The sequence below is a fragment of the Sus scrofa genome, chromosome X (assembly GCF_000003025.6).
Source record: "Sus scrofa isolate TJ Tabasco breed Duroc chromosome X, Sscrofa11.1, whole genome shotgun sequence".
NCBI classification, from domain to species: Eukaryota; Metazoa; Chordata; class Mammalia; order Artiodactyla; family Suidae; genus Sus; species Sus scrofa.
This window is the reverse complement of record NC_010461.5, coordinates 102,599,055-102,624,249: the sequence shown is the minus strand read 5'-3', so window position 1 is coordinate 102,624,249 and position 25,195 is coordinate 102,599,055. Positions and strand designations below refer to the sequence as shown.

At 36.7% G+C, this 25,195-nt stretch overlaps 1 protein-coding gene across 5 annotated transcripts in view; it reads left to right on the top strand.

Annotated features, from left to right (window-relative positions):
• The window catches only part of TENM1 (teneurin transmembrane protein 1), a 787,960-nt gene that overhangs the window by 17,050 nt on the left and 745,715 nt on the right, over positions 1-25,195 (top strand). The gene's annotated exons all lie outside the window — the stretch shown is intronic.

Below are 25,195 nucleotides of genomic sequence, written 5' to 3'. Positions count from 1 at the left end.
AATATGTGAGAACATATGGCAAGATGGGTGAGATTTTCAGATTAATCAAAATCTTCAGTTACTTAAAAGACTTCCCTCATTGGGCTTCATTCTTATTAAAAATATTCATCAGTGTTAAGTCCTTAGTAAGTAGGGAATAGGAAGTATTGATTTTTTTTTTCTTTTAATACCTGTACCTGTAGTGCTATGCATCATTACTCAAATATGAATTCTTACCCCACTTGTTTAAAAAAAACAAAAGAATGATCTGAATTGGTGATGTTTTTGGAATCACTTGATACTTTCTTCAATAAACATTAAACAATGAAATTACACAAAAAAATGAAATCTTGAAATCTTGGAATTTTCATTGCCCTTCAAAAAATATAATACAAATTCATTCAGAGTTGTGTTTTTTTTTTTTTAATTGGGTTCCAGTTAATTGAGATTACTCTGCAATGGGAATTTAAAATGGATTTGTCAGTTTTAATTGTGTACCGTGGTTCTATTTGCTATTCTTCTAGAGGTATTGCCTTTTAGGGAATACCATTGTCAAAAGTTCAGATCACTATAGAAAAAAAATTAATAAGATCAGAAAATAAAATGATAGTACTGAGGAAGGAAGATGAGATTTTCACATATTGTGTCATTTATGAAAATAATTTTCTTAGTTTGGGGATTGTGAGTCTGTCAGTTGTGTAATATTAACTGAAAGGTATTTTTCCGTACTAAAAAGGTTTAAATGTGTGAAAAATGATCGTCTTGCAAAGCTAATGTGAATGAATAGATCAGAATGGAGGAAAAATGCCTAGCAGGCCAAAACGATGCACACTTATGAAAATAATTGGCACTAAATATTTAACTGGTTCAGAGAGCAGCTACTTTTCCTCCCTTAGAGAGACAACATGATATAGCCGAAAAGCCCTTGCCTGTCAATCAGAAAACATAGGCTCTATTCCCAGTCTCATATGAGTGATATTATCCCCCTAGGTTTCGGCCTCGGTTTTCTCAAATGTATAATAAAAACTTTTTTTGTGGACTGGGAGTAGTGTCAACTTTCTTCCTGATCAGTCTCTAAGTTTTAGAAAATTAAGGACTCTTCTTAAGTATGCAAAATAGAATCAAGATTGGCCGTTAAGTTGGAATACACGCACATGTTTAAAAAGTTGCTGCTTGTTTAAGTGGTTCAGTGCCAGGTTTAGGGAATTTATTTACTTTTTATCTGAAAGCGATTGTGTTTACTAACACCACTACTAACCCCCCCACACCAGTATTGGCATTATACTAAATAGATTCAAGTAGAAGTTTACTTCGTAGTCTCATTTTCGTCCTTAATAAAAACGCTTAACTTAGGGATGCTGCTATGTAGCTCCTCTGTCAATCTCTTGAAGTTCAGCTAAACTTTATGTTTTTTCCCTCTTGCAAGGTGGTCATTCAAGGTCAAGCATCTCTCTAAAATTTGGAACCAGCCAAGTGCATAACCCAATGACTTCAGACTCCAATGCTTTCAATCTGGCACCCTTCATGAGCATTGAGTTCATATTAAAGCACTTAAAATATATTCTCCTTCATCTACATATCACAGCAATAACACCCTGGGCACAGGACAGTGCCTGGGAGCAAATAACCACTTGGAGTTAATGATCTGAGGGGCAGCTGAAGGACCATTGACTCTTACTACAGTCCTTCATCCCTATAAAATGCCTATTCCTGAGATGCCAAGCCTTCAATAATTTTTCTGTCTCACATCAGATTAAGTAGTAGCCATAAATAATAGCATTTAATACATAATAATGAGATATGGTAATGCAATAAAATGTCAACAATTCTAGTACTATATAAAGATGGCTATTCTGATCAAACTAAGAGAAGGAACAGTAAATGAAGTTCATGAATCATAATATTTTAGAAGTGACTTTCCCCTTATTGATTTGAAATGAAAGATAAGTAAGAATTCATATAGTTTAGGAGAACATTTCCCTTTCTTTTGCTCTTTATTCCACTGAGGAATGATCCATTTTAGAAATAATTTTAAAATGCCTCTGACATCTATTTTAGATGGATTTTTTAAATAGTATATGTTTGGCTTGCCTCTCCCTTTTTAGCACTAGATGCAGCTTTCGAGATATGTGCAGCTCTGAAATAAGTAACAAATACAACTCTACAAATGCTTTTTTTTTCCCCCAGAGGAAGCATTTTTCATTTATTTGTTACTGTGTTAAATAGTAAGTTTCTACAATGTGCCAGGCATGGTGCTAGTTGCTGGGGAAACAAAAATCAATAAACTCAATAAGGGACATGGTTCCCAATCGCAAGCTATTGGTCGAGAGGTGAGGACTGACCTATGCAGAGAGAAGTACTATAATCAAGTGTTGTATGCGTGGCATGCATATAAATTTTAAATGCTCCTGGCATTCATATTCTTTTTCTAAATTAAAAAAGATTCACATATCAGCACCTAATCAGTAAAGCAGTGAGCTTTATAATCTCAAATAGGCCCACACTCAAAAAATCTATAGGAATCACTGATCGTGGTAGGCAGAATGCCCTCCTGCCAAAGATATCCATGTTCTAATCCCTGGAACCTGTGAATATGTTGTATCACAGGGCAAAGGGGAATTAAGATTATGGATGAAATTAAAGTTGCTATTCAGCTGACTGTACAATAAGAAGAACATCCTAGTTAACTAGTGAGCTCAGCATAACCACAAGGATCCTTAAAAATAAAAGAAGAGACAGAAGAGGGAGAACCAGATAGATGGTAACATGAGAAGAACTCTGCCTGATATTGCTGGTTTGAAGACAGTGGCCATGAGCCAAGCTTCTAGAGCTGGAAAGGGTAGGGAAAGTATATCACCTAGAGACTCTAGGAAGGAATGTAGCCCTGCTGACAACCCGATTTTAGCCCATCAAGACCCATTCCACACATTCCACACTTCTGACTTAGTGAATGGTAAGATAAATTTGTGTTGTATTATGCCACCAAGTCCGTAGTAGTTTATTACAGTGGCAATAGAGAACTAGCACACTAAGGTTTGCCCAGTGCAGAAATTTGAAGAGAAGATGCTAGTTCTTAGCAATTGTTACTGTGGAAAAGTATGGTTCATGCTGATCTTGGTGCAGAGGGATATTTGCCTATTGATCATTTTTCCTAGATATCCATATCAGGCCACTGTATTAGAAATGCCACCATTTATGAGATTCCTCAAATACCTGACAGTTCTCTGTGGCTCCCACCTGTACCCCGAGTCTCAGGGAAAATGTAGCCCTCTTTTCCTCTCCTGGTATAGATTACTTATGCCCTTCTTCCCAACCCTTATCTTTCATCCCTCTGCCTTGAGGTCTAGGATGCAAGATAGGTGAAAAGTGGGAAATTATCTTTCTTTCATGATGTACCTACAGTACTGAGAAAGATAGAGGCCCTGCTATCCTAGTAAATTATCCTAGCATGGGCTTTATGACAAGCATAAAGTTGGGAACTGAATATAGTATGAAACAGAAGTTTCAAGCTAGTGGCCTACTGCTCAGGATCAGTCCTTAGATATATTTGTTTGCAACCTAAGACTCTTCCTCTGCTCCCTCTTCTCCTCTTCCCTTCCTTTTAAAAATGCTTATAGCTTGAGTGTGCCTTGTTCAATTCCATGGTGTCTACCATGGTGGATAGTAGGGCAATTCCATAGTGTTTACCACTATGGACAATAAGGCCTATTGTCTTATTCCTTCCTTACCTGACTTGTGTGATATGATCCCGGTCCCCATGCTATAGAAGTTAAAAGCAAATGCTTTGGAGTTGAAATAGGTAGATGATCCAGTTCTGCCACATATTGACTATGCAACTTGGGCAAGTAGAATTAGCATACACTTTCTAACTTCAGTCTTCTCATCTCTAAAATGGGGGAAATAATTATACTTCATAGACTTGTGAGGTTAAAAATAGCATGTACATGACACACAAAGCACTTCGCAGAGTGTGGCATGTAACATAGTGCATCCTCAGTAAATATTAACTATCACGCCCACTACTGTTGTCACCACTGTGAGGGTACAAAGTGGGGGTTAATCAAGTCCATCTAGTAAAAGGATGAGAAGCAGTCATCTGAAAAGATTTCATGGGGAAGGTAGTGCTAGCACTGGAACCATTTTGTAAGTATGCACTGGTTGGAGGTAGGGATTAGCAATTTGGTATTATCTGCTGGTCAGTTTGGTTGGGATGGGCAGATGTTCTAAGAAAAAGAAGCAGTGGCACAAAAACATCAAATTGCCTGGTCTCTTAGAGGAACTACAGTCATCCTCTTCAGCTAAAGGGTGATGTAGAAAGTAGACATGAGAGATGAGGTTGGAGAGATAGGCAGGAGGCAGATGAGGAGATACTTGTCTGGCCTAAGAACATCTCCTTTTCCCAGTAGGCCACTGGTTTTCTATGTTACCTATAAACATTGAAGTTTGGTGTACTACCAACTAGCTTTTGTCTTGTCTGACAGGCAACTCTTGAAACAAATTCACCTAGGAACACAGTTTAAAGGCCACTTCTGTAGTCATAGAGGAACTAAGGAAGAACTTGAATAATCACTTCTTGATATAGAGGGTTCACCCTGGTAATAGGATGGAGAATGGCTTGAGGGTGCAGAACTTCTGATGGCCAGGAAACCAGTTAGGAAGCTATTACTATAGGCCAGATAAGAGATGACAAAGGCCAGGTGGCAATTCACAATGGCAATAATGATAAAGGGATAGATTTGAATAGTGGCTGGCTTGTTAAATTGCAAACCTTGAGTTTTTGTTTCAGTTAGTCTGGGGTGGGGCCAAAGAATTTGCATTTCTAACAGGTTAAGGGTGTGTGTGTGTGTGTGTGTGTGTGTGTGTGTGTGTGTGTGTGTGTGTGTGTGATGTCACTGGTCCAGAGACTACAGTTTGAGAACCATGAGCTTTGAGATATGTTAATGCTGTAGAACTGACAGGCATGGGTCACTCACTAGGTATGGAGAGTAAGGAAAAGTTTTCTGGGTTGGGAGACTGGATGAATGTGATACCATTCAGTGTTACTGAGATCAAGTTTAGGCTGAATTGAAAAACAATTTTTCATGACCCTAGCAAGGGAATATCAGCTAAAAATCTTTACATAAGATTTGTAGTTAGAACCTGGGCTCTCTTAGATATTTTGACTTTTCTTCTGTACAAGTTTCTCTCAACCTTTTCCCACCTCACCTCAATCCCATTTATCTACCTTGGTGATGGAAGTTAAAGTAGAGGTCTGGGGAGGTAGGTTAAGGAATTCTATTTTATACCTGTTGAGTTTGAGGAGCCTATGGAACATGTAAATGAGAGGATATCAAAAAATGATTAAAGCTTTAAGTTTTTTTAGTTTATTTTTAATTTAAAATAAGTTTATCTCCTTATTTCATCATCTCTTTGATAGTCATCATCTCTTTATGTAAAATCAGAATATTTGAGATACAGGCTCATCTTTATGTAAAATCAGAATATTTGAGATACAGGCTCAGATATAGATAAGTTGAACCTTCAAGGGACTTTTTGTATATTTGCAGTCAATCCTATAAGGATTTCTCAGTGTTAAACTTGCTCATGGCTGACAATCATCCTTTTTATGCTATAGATGAGTGAATCCAAAACATATTCATTTTTAAATTCCTCTTGAACACTCCTGTGACCTAGCTTTCTCTATATTGCCGCTTCACCAAAAAGAAAAATCAAAGTATGGCAGATTATCCATGCTGTTAAGTAGGGGAGAGCAAGAGAGTATCATGTAGGTTGCCCTTTTCTCTTCTCTTCTTTTCTTTTTTGGTGTGTGACCTGTTTCAGCAATGGTCAGATTTTTCACCAAAGCTACAAGCTATCTCTGTAAGGTTGAGAGTAGGCAAAGAAAAATCTTAGAATAGGATAAAGTACCTACGTGCAATGGTGAGATGAGGAATAAAACAGAGCCTTTTAGACTTTAGAGAAGCAGAAGAAGTAGCTTCTAAGCTGGAAGAATTAAACCAATAGATTTGATTTTGTTGCAAGGGGACAGTTGTATAAGTAAGTTGATCTTTTCTAGCATAGGATATATCCTAACAGAGATAGGTAGATAGATAGACAGACAGACAGACAGACAATTCACTTGTCTGCTTATAGTTCCATGAAACTGTAGAACCATTTTAATATGCTGGCAGAAATACTGAACTTGCAGATTCATTTTCTTGTGGCATTTAGCTCCAATCTTTTAAGGAAAATGGAAGCTTTGCTTAGTTGGTATTTGTTCTTCTACTCCAGGAAACACACACACACACCAGTCACAAAACTGAAAACAAAGCCTTAGGCTTTTTCTAAATGTTTATAGGTAAGCCATAATCTGAAATGCATCCGTTATTTCCCAACAAAAAGTCCAACATTGGATGTTTAGGAAATGGAATTAGTTAATAGAAATGGTTTCTGGAAAGTCTCTCTGAGCAGAAGATCTTTAAGAGTGTTATTTCAGTCCCATAATTTTGGTAACCTGACAGCTGAATGCAGCAAAGTGTCTTTTGGGTGAGGCAAAGTCCAGTCTTCCATCTCACCTCAATAAATTTGAAATAACTATTTCTTCAGCCTGACGTACTTCAAGTATATCAAGAATCACTATATATTATGTTTGTAAAGGTAAAGAAAAATAAAAAAACAATGCCAAAAATTCTGAAATAGGTACCAAGGAGCAATATAATCTCTTGCCATGTGGCACACTATCTGAAATAGTCAGGGTCTTTTCTATAGGATAGACATTGAATTAATGACCTTCAGATATTGTCCTACTTTTGCTGGATGCCTGGCAAATGTCAGATGAAACTATTCAACTTATATGATTTTATTTTATTTTATTTTTTGTCTTTTTGTCTTTTCTAGGGCCACACTTGTGGCACATGGAGGTTCCCAGACTGGGGTCCAATTGGAGCTGTAGCCGCCGGCCTACGCCAGAGCCATAGCAACGTGGGATCCAAGCCTCTTCTGTGACCTACACCACAGCTCACTGCAACACCGGATCCTTAACCCATTGAGCAAGGACAGGGATCGAACCCACAACCTCATGGTTCCTAGTCGGATTTGTTAACCACTGAGCCGCAACAGGAACTCCAGCTTTTATGATTTTAAATAGCTGTTTTCCAGAGTTCCTGTTGTGGCTTAGCAGTAACAAACCTGATTGGTGTCCATGAGGACACGTGTTCGATTCCCTGGCCCTGCTCAGTGGGTTACGGATCCAGTGTTGCCATGAGCTGCAGTGTAGGTTGCAGATGTGGCTCAGATCTGGTATTGCTATGGCTGTGGTGTAGGCCAGCAGTTGCAGCTCCGATTTGACCCCTAGCCTGGGAACTTCCAAATGCCTTGGGTGCAGCCCTAAAAACACAAAACAAAAATAAAAACAAAACAAAACAACAACAAAATAAATAGCTGTTTTCTGAGAACACCTCAGCTACCTATTTTGTCCCAGTCATATGTGCATGACTGCTCGCAAACTTTAATTTTAAAAAATTAAGTGACATATATGACTACCACTGTGTGTAATAGATGACTGATTTGTTCTCTTATTGGCAAAATCCTCACTTGGTTAAATGGGATGGATATAAATTCATAGTGTATGATATGAACCTTCAATGATAAATTAATATAAATAATACAAGTTTTCAATGCCCTTAATTTTATTTAATTTTACACACTGCTTTTTTTTCATAAAGCACCCTGATTGATATTTGACTATTTTGTATAACATGAATGAATACAAAATGAAAGATGCACTTATTTGCATGTCCTGATCTAAGCTTACATCTACATACTATACGATGTGAATGCCACCCATGAGTACTCATTTGCATCAAGCTTATAGTTTTAATCATAAGGGAGCACACGAAGTCACTATTCATTTTATTGTTGACAGTAGTTTGAGGAGGCGGAGGAAGGAGCTGAGAAAAGACTTTTTGGGAATTCGAAGAAAGGCTGATTTTCAGTTAAGTACATTTTTGTAAGTCATTTTGTCATTTGGTAAACACACAGTGATTATTCCTTCAGACAGATGAAATATTCATTAGAAAAAGAAGTGAGGAAATCACAGTTCTATTGAAGAATAGCAAGGGAGTGGGAGGCCTGTCAAGAATATTGACCCTAGGAAAAAGAAATCAGAATTGCCATAGAGAGGGACCACAGAAGGCAAACTTTTTCAAAGGTTATTTCCATGAAGTCTGAGGAAATCTTGGCCTCCATTAAGATTTTTGTCCCTAAGAGCCTAAGCTGTAAGTGTGGTATCTGCTTTGTCTGCAGAATAAAAAAAGAGATCTTTGCTTAATCATTATCCTGGGAGCTGAACATCCTGCTACATTTGAATAAAAATGCCTACTTCATTACTGATGGGAACACAGAGTTCAGTGTACCAAATGATTTACAGTAGAGCTTACTGACAGGGCTACCTTATAAATGAACAGGCTATTTAAGGAATACTAGTTGTTAGTGTGTTTAGCATTAGATGAAGTACATAATGCCCACAAATTCTAGGAAGTCTACCAAATGAGTGCTGTCCATTGAAAAAATAGTTGTTATACCTTTAGGTAAAATGGAAAATGAAGACATAGAAGATACCATTCTTTTTTAAAATTTTAATTATTATTTTTTTTTCTTTTTGGGGCTACACCCTCAGCATATGGAAGTTCCCAGGCTAGGGGTTGAATCGGAGCTGTAGTTGCTGTCCTATGCCACACCAGACCCTTAGCCTACTTAGCGAGACCAGGGATCAACCTGCGTCCTCATGGATGCTAGTCAGATTCATTTCTGCTGAGCCACGACAGGAACTCCAAGATATAGTTCTGATGCATCGACAATACCATCAGTTTTTTCTTTAGTGAAATCTCTTAAAATGATGGGAAACATAGAGCTATGAAATAACTAAGCTGCAGAATACCTTAAGAAATCATTTGCTCTAGGCCTCTGCTTTCAAGCATGCGAATGTCTATACAAGGGTAGGGAGTTACGTTGTCAGTGTTTTGAGTACAGAACTCTTTATTTAGCAAATATATATATATTTCAATATTATATATATTATATATTATATAAAATATAAATTAATGTCTAAAATTATATATATATATATAATTTGTGTGTCAGACAGTATTCTGAGCACTTTATAAATATTAACTGGACATTTGTCATGGCATTGTTTTTTCCTCCTTGTAGTATTTATTTTTCCTCTTATTTTTTCTTAATGTATCTTTTTCTCTTTCCTTTTTCCACTACTTGTTTCTTAGTTTTGCCATGGGCCCTTCTGAGCACTCTTCCAGGCTTGTTGGGGCCCTCCAGGGTAATGAGGTTACTGAACTCTAGTGTAAGCCTCCTTTTTTTCTCATTACTTTTAAGAATGTCATTAAGTGAAGTCAAATTTCTTATAGAAATCAAAATAGATTATTTTATCATTTTGCCTTTATCTCTGTGACTTATTTTATCATGGAAAGAAATAAAATTGGCCTAGAATAATTTGATATCCACTTAGCAGTGGTAGTTACTTCCAGTGTCTTAAGAGCCTTTCTTTATAATGATCATCCTTTTGAATAAGACTAGAATTGGAGAGGAGACTGCATGTAGACTATTTTTTAAATAATGATTTCCCATCTTAAATTTCAGTTTGACAAACCACATGAGAATCTTTTTTTTCTTATTCTTGACATTTGGCAAAAGAGGGTGAATATACTTTCTTAATTTTATATTTTCTCATTCTTGAGTTTGTGTTTTTCATTTTATAAACTTAGTAGTAAGTCTTTTTAAATGAATTCTCACCTTGTTCTTTTACTTTTCTGTCTAGGACATAGATAATCCTATGTCACTGACAAACTTGTATTTTTTTATATTTAAAAAATTTTTCATTATAGTTTGATTTACAATGTTCTGTCATTTTCCGCTGTACTGCAAAGTGACCGAGTTAAAAATATATATATGTTCTTTTTCTCATATTATCCTCTGTCATGTTCCATCACAAGTGATTGGAAATAGTTCCCTGTGCTATATACAGTAGGACCTTTTTTAATAAGATTTTTTTTTGTATTTTAAATAATAGTAGAGGAGTTCCCATCGTGGCGCAGTGGTTGACGAATCCCACTAGGAACCATGAGGTTGCGGGTTCGGTCCCTGGCCTTGCTCAGTGGGTTAAGGATCTGGCGTTGCCGTGAGCTGTGGTGTAGGTTGCAGACGCGGCTCGGATCCCGCGTTGCTGTGGCTCTGGTGTAGGCCAGTGGCTACAGCTCCGATTCGACCCCTAGCCTGGGAACCTCCATATGCCGCAGGAGCAGCCCAAAGAAATAGCAAAAAAAAAAAAAAAAAAAAAAAAAAGAAATAATAATAATAGAAAATTCAGTTTTTAACCTAGTTTTTAAAAAATCATGTAAAATCGTCTTTGTGTTGCTTATTGATATGTGTGTGTGTGATATAGCAAGTTCTGAATAGTTACTTTATGACAAGACTATTCTATTTATTTTACACCTGTTGTCTCATTTAATGGCTTTATAAAACCTGTACTATTATCATCATCTTCAGTAATAAAGTTTAGGAAACTGAGGACAAGAAAAGTTAAGTACTTTGTCTCAGGTTACATGGAAAATAAGTTGCCTGGCCAGTATTCAAATATGATTTCAGCTACTATTTCCTAAATCTATATTTGTTACTAAATAAATTAATAAAAGGAATCTTTTTTTTTTTCAATCTGACTTTTTTTTCTTGTTTGAGTGCCCAAATTTAGGAATTCCTAAGTTAAGCCATCTGAATCTTGGACTGGACCTTTGGATACGGCAGATGAATTTCAGACAACTTCACCGAGAGTGCTTTTATTGTAGAATACTTCAACCAAAGGATCTTAATGTGACCCCTCTAAAGTATGATTCTACTAGGTATATTCTGAAATATAGTCTTAAAATGTTTGCAGTAGCCCAAGTAGAAAGAAAAAGAAAGGAAGGAAGGAAGGAAGAAAGAAAGGAAAGGGGAAAAAAAGAAAAAGTGAATCAGAGTAACTTAGTTTTCTGGTATTCCCTAATCTTTTGCCCACTCATATTATCATTCTGAGAAGAAACTGTCTTCTCTTTGCCTGATGTGTTGTTCATGTCCCATGAAACTTCCTTGAGTAAAGAAAATGGAGATTTCTTCCCGGCTTATTTTATATTTCTTCTACTCAAACTGTGAATATACTCAAGATCCATTATTTATTTTTCTCCCTCTACTTTTTCTTCCTTGGGGAGTTCATCTACCTTTATGAATCTAACTGCCATTTCTTATGTAAATCATTTTTTAAAATCTATACCCTGCGCTATGGTCCCATATCTCCAACTTCCTGCCACATGTGTACACTTAGATATTCTACTGATGTCCATCTCATCATGCTTCTGTAAGGTGAGCACGTTATCTTTCCAGGTTGGATGTCCTATTCACCTTCTCACTTTCTGTCACTCATCCCATGGTTCTTCCAGCTACTCAGGCTTAAAACCTCAAGGGTTTTTGTGCCTTCTTGACTTTATTTTCTGCATATGATCAGTCACTATGTCCCATTGGTGCTTCGTAATGTCTTTCACCTCCCTCCTTTCTTTTTTGTATCACTGCCATGAGCTTTACCTCTAATTTAGACAGTTTATCATCTTGATCAGTAGAACCCTACTAAAGCTTAGTATGTTGCCCTGCCTATAGGAGGAACTCAGTGTATTTTGGTTTTGCGACTGAGGCACAAGTTCCCTCCTACCTCTGGCAACAATGAGCAAGTCACTTTTAGAACCAGATTTTTGGGAGTCCATTATTTTTCGGAATCCTGCATGTGTGCAATATCCTTTTGTAGCCAAGTGTATATATTTTATCAGGGTTAGTATTATATACCTATCTTTTGTGAGTTGCTAAGGGGAAGGAACTTAAATTGATCCTGAATTAATGAGTTCCAATGTTTTAGAAGGATAATCAGTGCATTTTATCCAGTGAGCTTGAGATGATAATCTCCATGACAGTGGAGACTACATAGACTTCACTGCCAGATCCCCAGCACCTAGCTCTGTACCTGGCCTCTAGCAGGTGTTTACAAATATATGTTGGATGAATTAATCAGTAAATGTAAATAGTGGTAGCTATGCTGTCCCCAAATGGGAGAACAAAAGTCTTCTGATGACTTGTCTCATTCACTCTAGCATATTAGACTAAGGGGATAGTACCAAACATACTGAGATTTTCCCACATAGTCCTGTATTTAAGGCAATAATTGAATCTTTAAGTAAAATTTATGTCCATGCTAAATTATGCTTCTTGTGGGATATCATGGCATGATTCAACTTGGGCACTACAAATTATATTTATGGGGTGAAATGTGTTTTCATGTCTGTTTGTGAAATGTGGAATATTATTGAATTACTTTAAGTGTCATGTTTGAGATGAGTTTAGGCTGGTTTCTTTGAGTTTGACACATTTCAGTCTGTCATCCTGTCCTTAGAGATGTTGAAAATTAAATGGGGATACTTAAATAATTTAATTTATATGCTTGCTTACAGCTATGTGGTTTATCAAGCCAGATGTCGGTAGCCTCAGTTTCTTCCAGCTCAGATGCTGCCAGAACATAAATTAAAATTGTTTCTGCTTGTCAGGGATTAGAATGTAAAATAAAGAAGAAACTTTCTTTCAGAGAGTCAATCTCAGCATAGTCTCTGCTGGGCAGTGCCATTTCTGTTAACCATTGGCTAATTTTGAAAAAAAGAAAAAAAAGTATAATTCACTTATAAAACAAGCTTAGTTATATTTCTGAGGAAATCCTGTTCCCTGTATATGTGATGGTGCAACTCACATCTCTATAACAAAAAGTATAAAATAGAGATATTATTCAAATTTCATGCCTCTCCCTCCCCAGAAGTCATTTTCTGGTTGTTGTTTAAATGCAGTAGATTTACTCATATTTTTATGGTTATATTGTCAACATTTCCAGATTCTCTTTTAAAAATTGGTCTCTTTTAAAGATGGTATTTTAACATGGCATTTTTCCTAGCAAAAAAAGTATGCATCTGAGAGCATCTTTGCCCATATAAATAGAAAACAAACAGTGTCTATGTAATTTAAATGAGGTTGTAGGAGATGACTAAGGTGATGGAAACAATGAAGAATCTCTCCAAGCACTGCACACATCCACTATGGGACCTTGGGTAAGTCAGCTGCTCTATCTGGTTTAGACTGAATCATCTCTTAGTTTCCTTGCGTGGTCTAGAATTCTTTGAGATGCATTAAAGTCTTAGGCAGCCTTTATTTCAACTCTCTTTGCATTATTAAATTCTTTCTGTCCTTTCAGGCCCATGAAATATTCCAAGCTGCATGACTTAACTTGACTTTTCCATTTTTTGAATTTCTATAGCATTTATATAGTCAGAATGCAAAATTTTGCATGTTTGTACCGTCATATTTTATCTAGTTACTTGAGGGCATTAAAATGATCTCCCCCACTATATTGCAAGAGTCTATAATATGAGAATATACCTTAGTTTTCTATTTCCTTCATTAAATCTGTTACATTATGAAGTACATAAAATTATCAATTGATTTGGATGAGATGTGAACCACTCATCACCTATATTGAAAGAATTTGGAATATAAACAAAGATACCCTCTTTTCATGGACAGTTGATTCTTTAGTAGCTAAAAAAAGGGGATAGAGGCCTCTGCTGAAGTTACTGCTCTAGAGCCCTTAAATTGCAGTAATATTCTAACCAAAATAATATTTCTGGGTCTTTATATCCGGGGATTCCATTTGCGAGAAACAAGTCCCTATTTGGTAGGAAAGAGTTATTTTGTTTATTTTTCTTTTCTGGACCTCTAATATCAATTGTTTAATCCAATCCAGCCAACATAAATTGAGCACACACTATTGTCATGTTCTGTGATAGACACTGTGGTGGATTTGTAGAAAGATTGGTGTGTGTAAAGATTGATGGGACATATTTTTTTTGCCCTCAAGGGGTTTAAGGTGTGAACGTTAAGGTATAATTGACATTAAAACAAACAACCCACCCCAAAAAACCGCTATAATATAATGTAATACATACAGCAAGAGTATATATGAAATGATTTGGAGTCATTGATAAGGAAGCTTCTGACTATATCTCATCATGTTTTATATCTGGGAGTATACTATAGAAAAGTGACATTTATTTCAACTTTAAAAAATGACTAGGAACATGGCTGTTAGAAAAGCTAAGAAAGTGAATCAAAGCTGGATATTTTAAAATAAGTAAAAGCATAAAGTCATGCAATCTATGGTATGTCTGAGGGATCATATAATATGGCCAAATTATAGGATGTTTAGGGAAAACATTTCAGAAGAATGGACTGGCATAGCAGGTCTGCTTCCTAGCCGATCACTGATCTTCCAAGTATATTTAATTTCCTGGATGTATATACACACATATATGAAAAAATATATATATATAGAAAATACACAGACATATATATAATTGAGCATTTTCTAAAAGTAACAAAGGCCGTGGGATGGGGGAGATGGTATACAAGAGGACCTTGTTGTGGCAATATATGCCTTTCTGTCATGAGATTTTCAGAGTCAACTTTTTTAGCTGTTCGGTATATATTCAAGAAAGTAACTTTTTGTCCTTTTCCCCTTGCATGTGTATTAGGAATGATAAAATTGTCTTAATTCATTTTAATGACTAATTAAAACAGAAAAAACAAGTATGCACCTGAAACTGAAATCTTATAACTCATCGTAGTAGGTAGCCACACAGTTGACTCTAATTCACATTCAGGCTTGAACACAGGAAAATTCTTCAGCAGTTTGGGATGCAGAGCTCTGCTTTCTTGTGTACTTTTTCAGGTCTCAGTGGTGGGTGTCTCCTATTCCCTCAGGCAACCAGGGAACTTAAGTGTACCCTCTTCCTTTGTGTCTACTCCCTGGAAATCATAAAGCCTACTTTCAGAAAAGGAGCTGACAGACTTAGTCATTTGGAACCCTAAATCGACTTAAGGCTCTGTGGGATGGTCTCCTAGTGCTGTTTGCATTTTAACAAGGGTATAAAGGCCTTGCTTAACTTAAATAATAGACTTTATAATTCCCTGGTAGCTGCTACCTCAACATTAACAAGAAGGCAGGGATAACACTTCATGTCCTTTTTATCTTGTCCAGTAATATTAAGCTCCTTGAGGTTTGATGTTTCTTGCAAATGAAATGAGAATATATGGCTAGATTTTTATAACAAAAATTGTATGAAGGAGTTAATTCTCTATAATATTTCCTTCACTTACTATTTCCCTTTATAGTAATGAATAAACAGTATTTTAGCTGGAGAGAAAGATAGAGTGAGAACAAAAGGAAAAAGACTGAATGAAGAAATGATTTTCTAGGCCTTGATTTCTTTCCTATGGAACCTTTATTTTGACTTCTCCTGCATGTTGCTGAGTTTAAGAAACTGATCTTTGATTGGCAAGGAGAGTGTTAAGTTTTTGAACAGAAACTTAGCTATTAAGAGAACTGTATTTTATGTAAGGAAATTAGCATGAGCTCAGGGTGTTTAGTTTTGAGATAAAACTAAATCTGTTAAAAACTATCCGAGGGTTAGATAGGAAATAGATAACTCAGTTACTTTAAAAGCAAAGCTGTAGCCTGACTGAGAAGCAAATTAAGAAAGAGGAAAATAATTCTGATTTATACCAGCCATGTGTGGCCACCATAGCCAGTTTGTTAGTCAGTTCATTGTAATTGGATTTCTGAATTATTTTTTTTTCATCCTACATTATTGCCATCTTTAAAAGGAATGTGGTCATTTTTCAGCTTCATGCATTGATAAGTAGGTATACAACTCTCACTGTTTTTCATGTGTGTCTAATTTTTGCCACTCTGCTGAAAAATATGTGACAAAACAGAAGTCAGTATATTGCATTTTACTTCCTCAGTAGAAAACAGTTGCAGCAGGAAGTACAGTATAATACCTAGTGCTCACAAGTAGAAATGATTTATTTCAGCCTGCAGATATGCCTATGCTGCTTACTGGCTGGGCACTCGGCACTGAGAAACAGGCAAAGCAAAAGATGTGCCTTGTAGGAGCTCCCTGGTGGCTCAGTGGATTAAGGATCAAGCATTGTTGCTGCTGTGGCGGGTGGCTGCTGTAGCGCAGGTTTGATCCCTGGCCTCAGAACTTCCACATGCCATGGGTGTGGCCAAAAAAATATGTGCCTTCTTCCTTCGAATTGCTTATCCTCTAGGATGAGAAACATGACCTATACTAACATGCAGTATATTGGCTTTCTATGGCCCTGTAACAAAAGTTCACAACCTGGGTGGCTGAAAATGACACCAATTTATTAGCTCGTAATTTCTGTAAGTCTGGGTATGACTTCTATGATTTCTCTGCTCAGAGTCTCACAAGGCTGCAGTCAGGGAGCTGGCTGGGCTAATTCTCATCTGGAGACTAGACTGGGGGGAAAAAATCCACTTCTAACTCCCTTATGTTGTTGCTGGAATTAATTTCTTTGCAACATTAAATTCATGGCAGGTTGGTTCTTCAAAGCCAGCCAGAGAGAGAGAAAAAGAGAGAGAAGCAGAGTCTCTGCTACTTCAAATCTATACCTTCAGAGATGCCTTAGCCGTCTTTTAAAGGGCTCTCCTGACTACATTAGGTCTACCCAGGATAATCTCTCTTTTGATTAAATGAGTCAACTCATTAGGAGGTCTTAATTACTCCTGAAAAATCCCTTTGCCTTTTCCCTATTCTGTTGATTAGAAGCAAGGGAGAGATTCTGTCCACACACAAGGAGAGGGGATTACATAAGGGCATGACTTGTTGGGTATTATCCTAACATGTGCTTGTCACATCCAGCAAACACTAAATATAAGCAAAGACAATACACGTACCTTGATCCAGACAACAAATTCATGTATAAAGTATGCACGGGGACTGAGGAACACAGAAAAAATGGGAACCTTACATGAGGGTAGCTCATTTATTACAGCTCTCATTATTTAGCAAAAGTTTACTATATATATACCATGTACCAGGCCCTATGTTAAGCCCTGAGTTTGAAGTAAATGCTGAATGGCGAATACCTTAGTTTACACTTGAAGACAGTGTTCAATTAATTCCAGAACACTCTAGAACCCTATTAGATGTATTTTCCTGAAAAAGAAATATTAAATAAATAGATGATAATAATATGTTTGCTTATAGCCATGAGTTCTTTATATCTTAGTACAGTACAGACAGACACACACACACACAAGCATGTCAACAAAGCAACATAAGTGAGTTTGACTGGATATAACAATCTGCACATATATCCCCAGACATAAAATTGTGATTGCTTTATTCTGGCCTCTTTATTTATTTTGTGAGGAAGGTGGGAAGTTGTAATGACCGTGGCCACAGTTTGGAGATCTCGCTATTGTCTATCCAGGTAGTGTATGTGGTGAGCAAGGAAGCTTCTTAGATGAGTCAGTACATTTAACACATCACTTACAGTTTGTTTGAATCTTTTGTATCTGAATCCTGTCACATACACAGAGCAAAATTCCACTCCCACTTTACAGAGGAATTCTTTGTCCAGAATTATATAAGCAGTATAGTGGAAAACAAGGGCTAAAACCTAGGACTTTTTATTCCAAATCCAGAATTTTCTATACGGTATTTACAACTTAATGGAAGGTAGTAGGGTGAAGGGAAAAAATGCGGAAAACAAAAGTATTCAGCTTTTCTAGTTCCACCTTGTAATACAAGATTTCCCCTTTTATTATGTTTGGTGGGCCCTTTTTTGACCTCATTTTTAAGCCACAAATCATCCAGAATCCTTTATTGGAGTCAGAGTATTTATACTCAAGAGTTTATGAAAATAAAAGTCATTGTCTCTAAAAAGTGCCCTCGGACTCACCTAGAGAGACCACTTACTATGATCATGTTCTCCGTGCCCCCTAAGTTTCTTGATCTTTCTATGGAGAGTACAATCAAGCCTACCGTTTTCACAGTGATTGTAATGATGTGAACATCTACTCTATTGGGAATGAGACTGAAATCACCAAATCATTTCATATAGGCTATTGCACAACTGACAGTGATGATAATATGTTTCAGGACACTGCTGTCTGCTTGTTCAAGTCCACTTTGGGATATTTGTAGTTCATCCAGTTTTGCCCCAGATTTTATGTTCTAGCTATTATTCAGGCTACTTTAGGCCAAATGTTTAGTCAGTTTTTAAATTTTATATCCTTACTGTCTGCATCCAGACTTTACATGGTATATTGAAGATAATGCTTAGTCACCTGAAGCTGCTACATCCTGTCAATGGGAGAGTGTGTTGGGCACTAAATCCTGAGAGGAATGGGCATTTGCTTCATATAGGTATCTCAAAAGGTAATTGCAAAGGCCCTCTCAGGATTTTATGGCAATGTTTGTGTTCTGCAGGTGAAACTCAGATTAAACAACAGTGTCATATCTGGCTGAAGATAACAGCCTCTAACCAAACTAGTTATGAGGATTTGATTATGGGGAAATGGAATTTATGATTCCATAGTCATTTAGATACCACCTAATATGCAATTTTATCTGTCTTCAATTATTTGTATCTCATTTCACAGACACATTAATGTTATACCAACCCTTACATCCAAGCATTTTTGGTACCCTTTTTCTCTAAAAATCTCTGTAATAAGAATAAATTTAAATAATTCTAGTATCTCAATATTCAATATGTGATAGCATAAACACAATGAGCCTTTCATTTTATAGTATAAGTGTATTAGATTAGTAATCTGGTTCCTCTCATTTTAGTCGCTGACTATTACTAACTAGCTGTGTGACATTGAGGAAGTCACACAGGACATGGTTTTCTAGTTTATTTCCCAAGGCTACTGAGATGAAAAATCAAGACAGTGTCTGCAAAAATACCTTACAGCAAATGAAGTGCAGCAGATAGTAACTATTAATAATAATAGCAAATGTTGGTAACTTTGTTGGGATTACTATTTAAATTTATATGATAAATTCACATGGGGAAATTTTTGTAAATAATGTTCACTTCTAGTGTGAACGTGGGCATGCTTAAGTTAACATTGCTTCATTTTGGAGTTCCTGTTGTGGCTCAGCAGTTAAGAACCAACTAGTATCCATGAGGATGCGGGTTTGATCCCTGGCCTCTCTCACTGGGTTAAGGATCTGGTGTTGCTGCAAGCTGTGATGTAGATGGAAGATACAACTTGGATCTGGCATTGGTGTGGCTGCGGTGCGGGTCAGCAGCTGCAGCTCCATTTCCACCCCTAGCCTGGGAATTTCCATATGCCACAGGTGCAGTCCTAAAAAGGAAAAAACAAAAAACGAAACAAAACAAAAAACATTGCTTCATTTGAACTTCAGTGTTGTTTTCTAATGAGGTTATCACATTTTAAAGTTATCAGGTGTAAATGAAAAGGGCCAAGTTTCTCAAAGTTTCCTAATGATATGTTTGTTTGATTGTTTTTAAATAAGGCATTATATGTTACTAGGTTCTACTCCCTAATATGTAGGGTACAAAATGAGGAACAGATTATCAGTGTATTCTGCTTGCAGTGCTATTGTGCATCCATATGCATTTTCAAAACATACTCTATCTTCATATATATCACATGTGCAAAACTCAAATGTCATTGGTACCAAGTCATTTGACTCATATTTACTAACATAGTTTTTCTCTCTGATAGCAAGAATTGTGGCTCTTGAAGCACCCAGAAAGTAACTCAGGCCAACCGTGATGGCTTAAGAATGTTACTACTCTATTAATTATAGTAGTGATAAAATATATGGGGATCAGGAACAAGACAAGATGTTTTCCAAAAGAAAATCCATGTAATTTTCACAACCTGTGTTCTCTGTTGAAGCAAGGTTAGGGAGTTAGCATACTGGACCTTGTGCCATAGGTCTTTCAAAAGTTGAACACAAAAGCAGCTCAGCTCTTGTCTTCCTACTGTCATTAAAAGTATCTCAGCTTCTCTTGCCCATAGTTGTATCCATGAGAGTCTCACAACATAGAGAAACATTACCTGTCATTGTGATGCCTTTATGATGCAGGCATCTAAATTCTTCTTTTTCCACTTTTTATTTCATGCAGTGCGGTAAAGTTAGGTTTCCTACTGAGAAGACATCTTATAAATAAAATAATGTGTCCTCATATATGCATATACATTCCTCTGTGTTAGTGTCTAATGATTTTGTTTTGAACCACGGGCATATTAGTTATTAATAGAGCCAGAGAATATGGCAAAAATCCAACTTCTGTCACATTTATTTTTAATATATAAAACCAATCCTTTCTCCATCCTGTTTTCTCCCGCCTTCTCCTGTGCCTCTTCCATCTTCATAATAGTATTAAGAATTGGTATAATTTCATTAACTAGAGGTTATGCAGATTAATATAGAAGGTTTCTTTTGATGGCCTAGATAATGTAAATGAGAATCACTTTTTCACTATAAACTAATCTGTAATGACAGACACTCAAAGTCATTTGTGTCACTTTTAGCTTTTTATGCCATCTCTAGCAACCCTCATCCTACTGAATTGAGTTTGGTTTCTAGTCATAAAGATGCGATTCAATCATAAATACCTTTTTGGTAGAAGTTGAATGGAGGAGATGGTTGATGTTGGAAGTAAACCCTAACTCCCTTTCCAGAAACTTACTGCCCATTGCAGGTTGACCCACTCTGTTGTATCTTCAGTGATAGATTGGTGCCTACAACTATGGTAAACTTATACAAGTTAACATTGATTCAGTGGAGAATTAAAGGCACACAAGAAAGGAGCTTTTCCACGTTATTTCCTAAGCAAAGTATAATTTGGAATGTTGTTATCACACCTTAGGTTTTTTCTTATTCCAATGGAAGAAGTCAATGAGGCAAGTTTACAAATCTCCATGGAGTGTCTACAATGTGCTAGGTACTCTGTTAGGTACTCTGCCATGTACAAAGCAATGATTTTGACATTTCAAGTGTTAACATTATGTTCTTTAGATTTTGAGTGCAATACAAATTCAGAGAAGAGAAACAGTGCAGACTCTAGTATTTATGGATGCTTTTGTAGAGGAGTTGAGACACTGGGGCTTGAAGAAAATCTACAGTCTAGAGAGATGGAGAAGAGTGAAAAGATTCCATTAGGGCAGAATTATATAATCAAAGGCTCAGACTTTATTTTGTAGGCAAGAAAAAAATTATTCGAGGATTTTAAGCAGGTATGTGACATGATAAATCATAGCACAAGAGGGATTGAAGTGGCTTGAGAGGATGGGGTTTTATTGTTTAAAAGGATATCACAGTAAGCTATGTCTATACATTACATAAACAAATGGCCAGTGCAGGCTTTGTATACACACATGACTGAAATAAGTCAAAGACCTAGTTGTTTTGAAATTAACTGACTTGGAACTGTTGTGAAAACAACCACTTTGATTGACTTCAGTTATTTCTCTCCAAATCAGCTCATTATTATAGAAGCACTATGTGTTAATTACACTCAGAAAAAAATCACTTAAACTTGTTGTTTCATGGCTTACAGGCAAACCAGCTTGTAGATTACCTAAAAATTTGGCTTTTCAGCTGGGAGTTTCAGTGTTGTGTCGATACAGCCTTTTAAGAGTTTCATAAGATATTGGCAGGCGGTACTAAGATATGTTAGAATTACTAGGCATTAGGAAGCAGACTTAAGTTATCATCCACAGCAAAATAATCCTTGAGCAAAGAAATAACAAAAACCCTTATGGTATACTTACTAAATTATTTTCAGTGGTTTAGAATTTGCTTACTTATAAATTAAAATTTACAGAATGGAGACTGGATGAGAAGAAAAAGGTGATTAAAAGGCACTTAATTATTTTATATACCACGTTGAAAATAATCCAGATTGAAGAATATGCTATTGTTAGGAAATAGGCTTTTCTGAACACAAGAGTTTCTTTGTCAAAACCATATTCTAGGACTTCTCATTGTGACTCAGTAGGTTAAGAACCCGACTAGTATCCATGAGGATGCAGGTTCCCTGGCCTTGCTCAGTGGATTAAAGGATCCGTCATTACCACAATCTATGGCATAGGTTTCGGAGGTAGCTGGAATCTGGTGTTGCTATGGCTGTGGTGTAGGCTGGTGGCTATGGCTCTGATTTGACCCTTAGCCTGGGAACTTCCACATGCCACGTGTGTGGCCCTAAAAAGACACACACACACACGCACAAAAACCCCATATTCCAAAGGGTTAATACCATACTAAACATTAGGCAGAGGTTATGAATTTTTTTTTTTTTTTTGGCTTTTTACCATTTCTTGGGCCACTCCCGCGGCATATGGAGGTTCCAGGCTAGGGGTTGAATCGGAGCTGTAGCTGCCAGCCTACGCCAGAGCCGCATCTGCGACCTACACCACAGCTCACGGCAACGTCAGATTGTTAACCCACTGAGCAAGGGCAGGGATCGAACCCACAACCTCATGGTTCCTAGTCAGATTCATTAACCACTGCGCCATGACGGGAACTCCATGAATATTTTTAAAACATTTATTTTCTCGGATCTGAATGTTGTTTCAAACTTACTCTTCCTGAAGGAATACCAACTAACTGTTCTATCTTTGATATCCTAAGACATCTTTATTTTTACTTCTCATGGCCAACTTTTAAGTAGAATATTTATATTAATCCCTCTTGAACATCAGCTACCAGTGTTCCTAGATCAATGTTGCAATTGATTATATTGTCAATGCTGAGTAAGTTATGTGGTTGTGACAACCTATGGCAAGGGTTACTCACTAGCTAATATCACACACCCTAGGGTAAGTGAGGCAATATGAAGCAAGAAAGTCCCTTTGAGAAAAGAAGCATTTCTCTGTGACAGTTCTTGCTCAACAACCACATACTGCCACTACTAACTTATTTCCAGCTTCCAATTTATAGCTGTATCAGTAACATAGCATCTAGACAGACTAGAGGCAGGAAGTAGTGGCAGGGGAGTAGTTAGAGATTGGACATATGGTTGAGACATTATGACAATTGAATTTTCAAACTTTGATAACTTTGGGAAGATACAGTGTTAAGAATGAGAAGGAAGGTAAAATGACTCTATAAAGTTTCAGCCTTGGGCAGCTGGGAGTGTGGGTACTGTTAAAGGAAATTTGATATTCAGGAGGCGGAGTAGGAAAGATGTTCTATTTTGGATATAGCATTGAGGTGTCCCAGGGGATGAAAGTCAACTGACTGTCAGGACTTAGGTAAGAGATTCTGGCTAGAGAGATAAATATAAGAGTCATCAGAATATTCAGAGTTTGGGTGTTAATTGAATCTGTGGCAATGGATACAATTGCCCATGAGAGAATATAGAGAGCATACAAAACGAAACAAAATGAAATGGACTGAGAAAAATACCTGAGGTGCTGGTGGAAGAAGAGTAGCCAAAGAGTTAGAGAAGGGGCAGTCAGAGAGATAGAATGAAAAGCATCATAATATAGTGTTGTGGAGTCTAAGGGAAAAGGGAATCAAGAGGTGTGATGGTGGTCAGCACTATGAAATGCTGCAGAAAAGTTGAAGAGACTGAAGATTGAAAAAGGCACTTATCCTGCTGAATAGCATTGAGAACTATGTCTAGATACTCATGTTGCAACAGAACAAAGGGTGGGGGAAAAAATGTAATTGTAATGTATACATGTAAGGATAACCTGACCCCCTTGCTGTACAGTGGGAAAATTAAAAAAAAAAAAAAAAAAAAAAAAAAAAAAGAAAGAAAAAGGCACTTGGCACTTTGGCACTGATGACCTTTATTTAAGGAAAATTTTTAGTGAAGTTGAAAAAGCAGATATCAGATTGCAATGAGTTACTGAAGAAGTTGAAGTAGGAAGTATATGCTAGGGTATGTATCATCAGTGATAGGAACTATGGTGATAAAATAAAAAAAATATGAAAGTTGCTTTAAGGTTATGGATTTTAATTCTGACAGTGCATAAGTGTTTCATTAGGTTATCCTCAAGTCCATATGCTTATTCCTCATGAATCCAGTGTAGCACTATGAAATTGGGTCAATAGCCTTATAGGTTTCACAGCAAAAACAGGAAGCAACAGAGATGAAGTCAAAGAAGCCATTCCCTTACTAAATCCTTTCCTGGGTTCCCCTGGATCTCACAATACCTGGCACATAGTAGGCATTCAACAAACTGTTACTTTAATTGAATCAAATCCCTTGAAAATCTCAATCTTAATACACTGATTGTCTTAGGGAAAAACAACCGAGTAAAAAGCTTTTCTACTGGCAGGGGCCCACACATGCTCCCAAGTCTTTTGGGAAAGGAGAAGTTGACATTTTTATTCTTCAGTGCCAGTGTTTGGTACTGGGCTTGTGGTGAAATGTCTCGTTTGTCTGTTTTTCAAAGCAGTTTTAATAACCAGGAACTTGTATATTAGCAAATCATTTTAACAGAAACCTCAGAAATTCCCTCACCTAAATACACATGCACACACATAGCCTTAAAGGCTATTGTGAAATGGAGGATTTTCTGTCTGGAACTGAGAATGATTTAGTTTGGTTTCATTAAACATTTGTTATGATTTCTCAGACAAAACATTGCTGACATTCTTTCATCTATTTAGTTTATCATTCAAACTTGAGTATTTGCATCCAATCTACCTAACCTGGTTATTATGATTAGAATTTCTTGTTAACTTACAATTTTGAAACATTTGTAGTGCCTGAAATTTGTACCACCAGTGGTTTTGCATGTTTCTATATCATGTTAAAAGTTTTCATATATCAGGTTATATACAAGGAAGAGCTTTCTAAGAAATCTGTTAAACACTGAAAACTGATGGAGGGAGACAGAAGAATGTGTTCATTCTCTAAAAGTCTACTAATGATTTAAATAATTATTTCCTTAATAATGGGATACAGAGTTTCATTATCAGGTAGGGTTGATTGTCATGGATAAGGACTTTCCTAACTCTTAATTTTAAATGAATATTTGGCCATCTCATGGCATTTTGGTATAAGATGGAGTGTAAATAATTTTATTATTTAGGATGTTCTTAACTACAAAGTGAAAAAAAAATGCAACTCAGTGTGCCTTTAACAATGAAGAGATTTTTCGTCTCATAATAACTGCAAAGGTGTTCATCACTTCTGTAGCCTACATACATCATTTTATTTCTTGCATTTCCATTCACAATATGTAGGGTAGTTTGTGCCTCATAATATCAATATGACTTCAACAGCTCCAGGC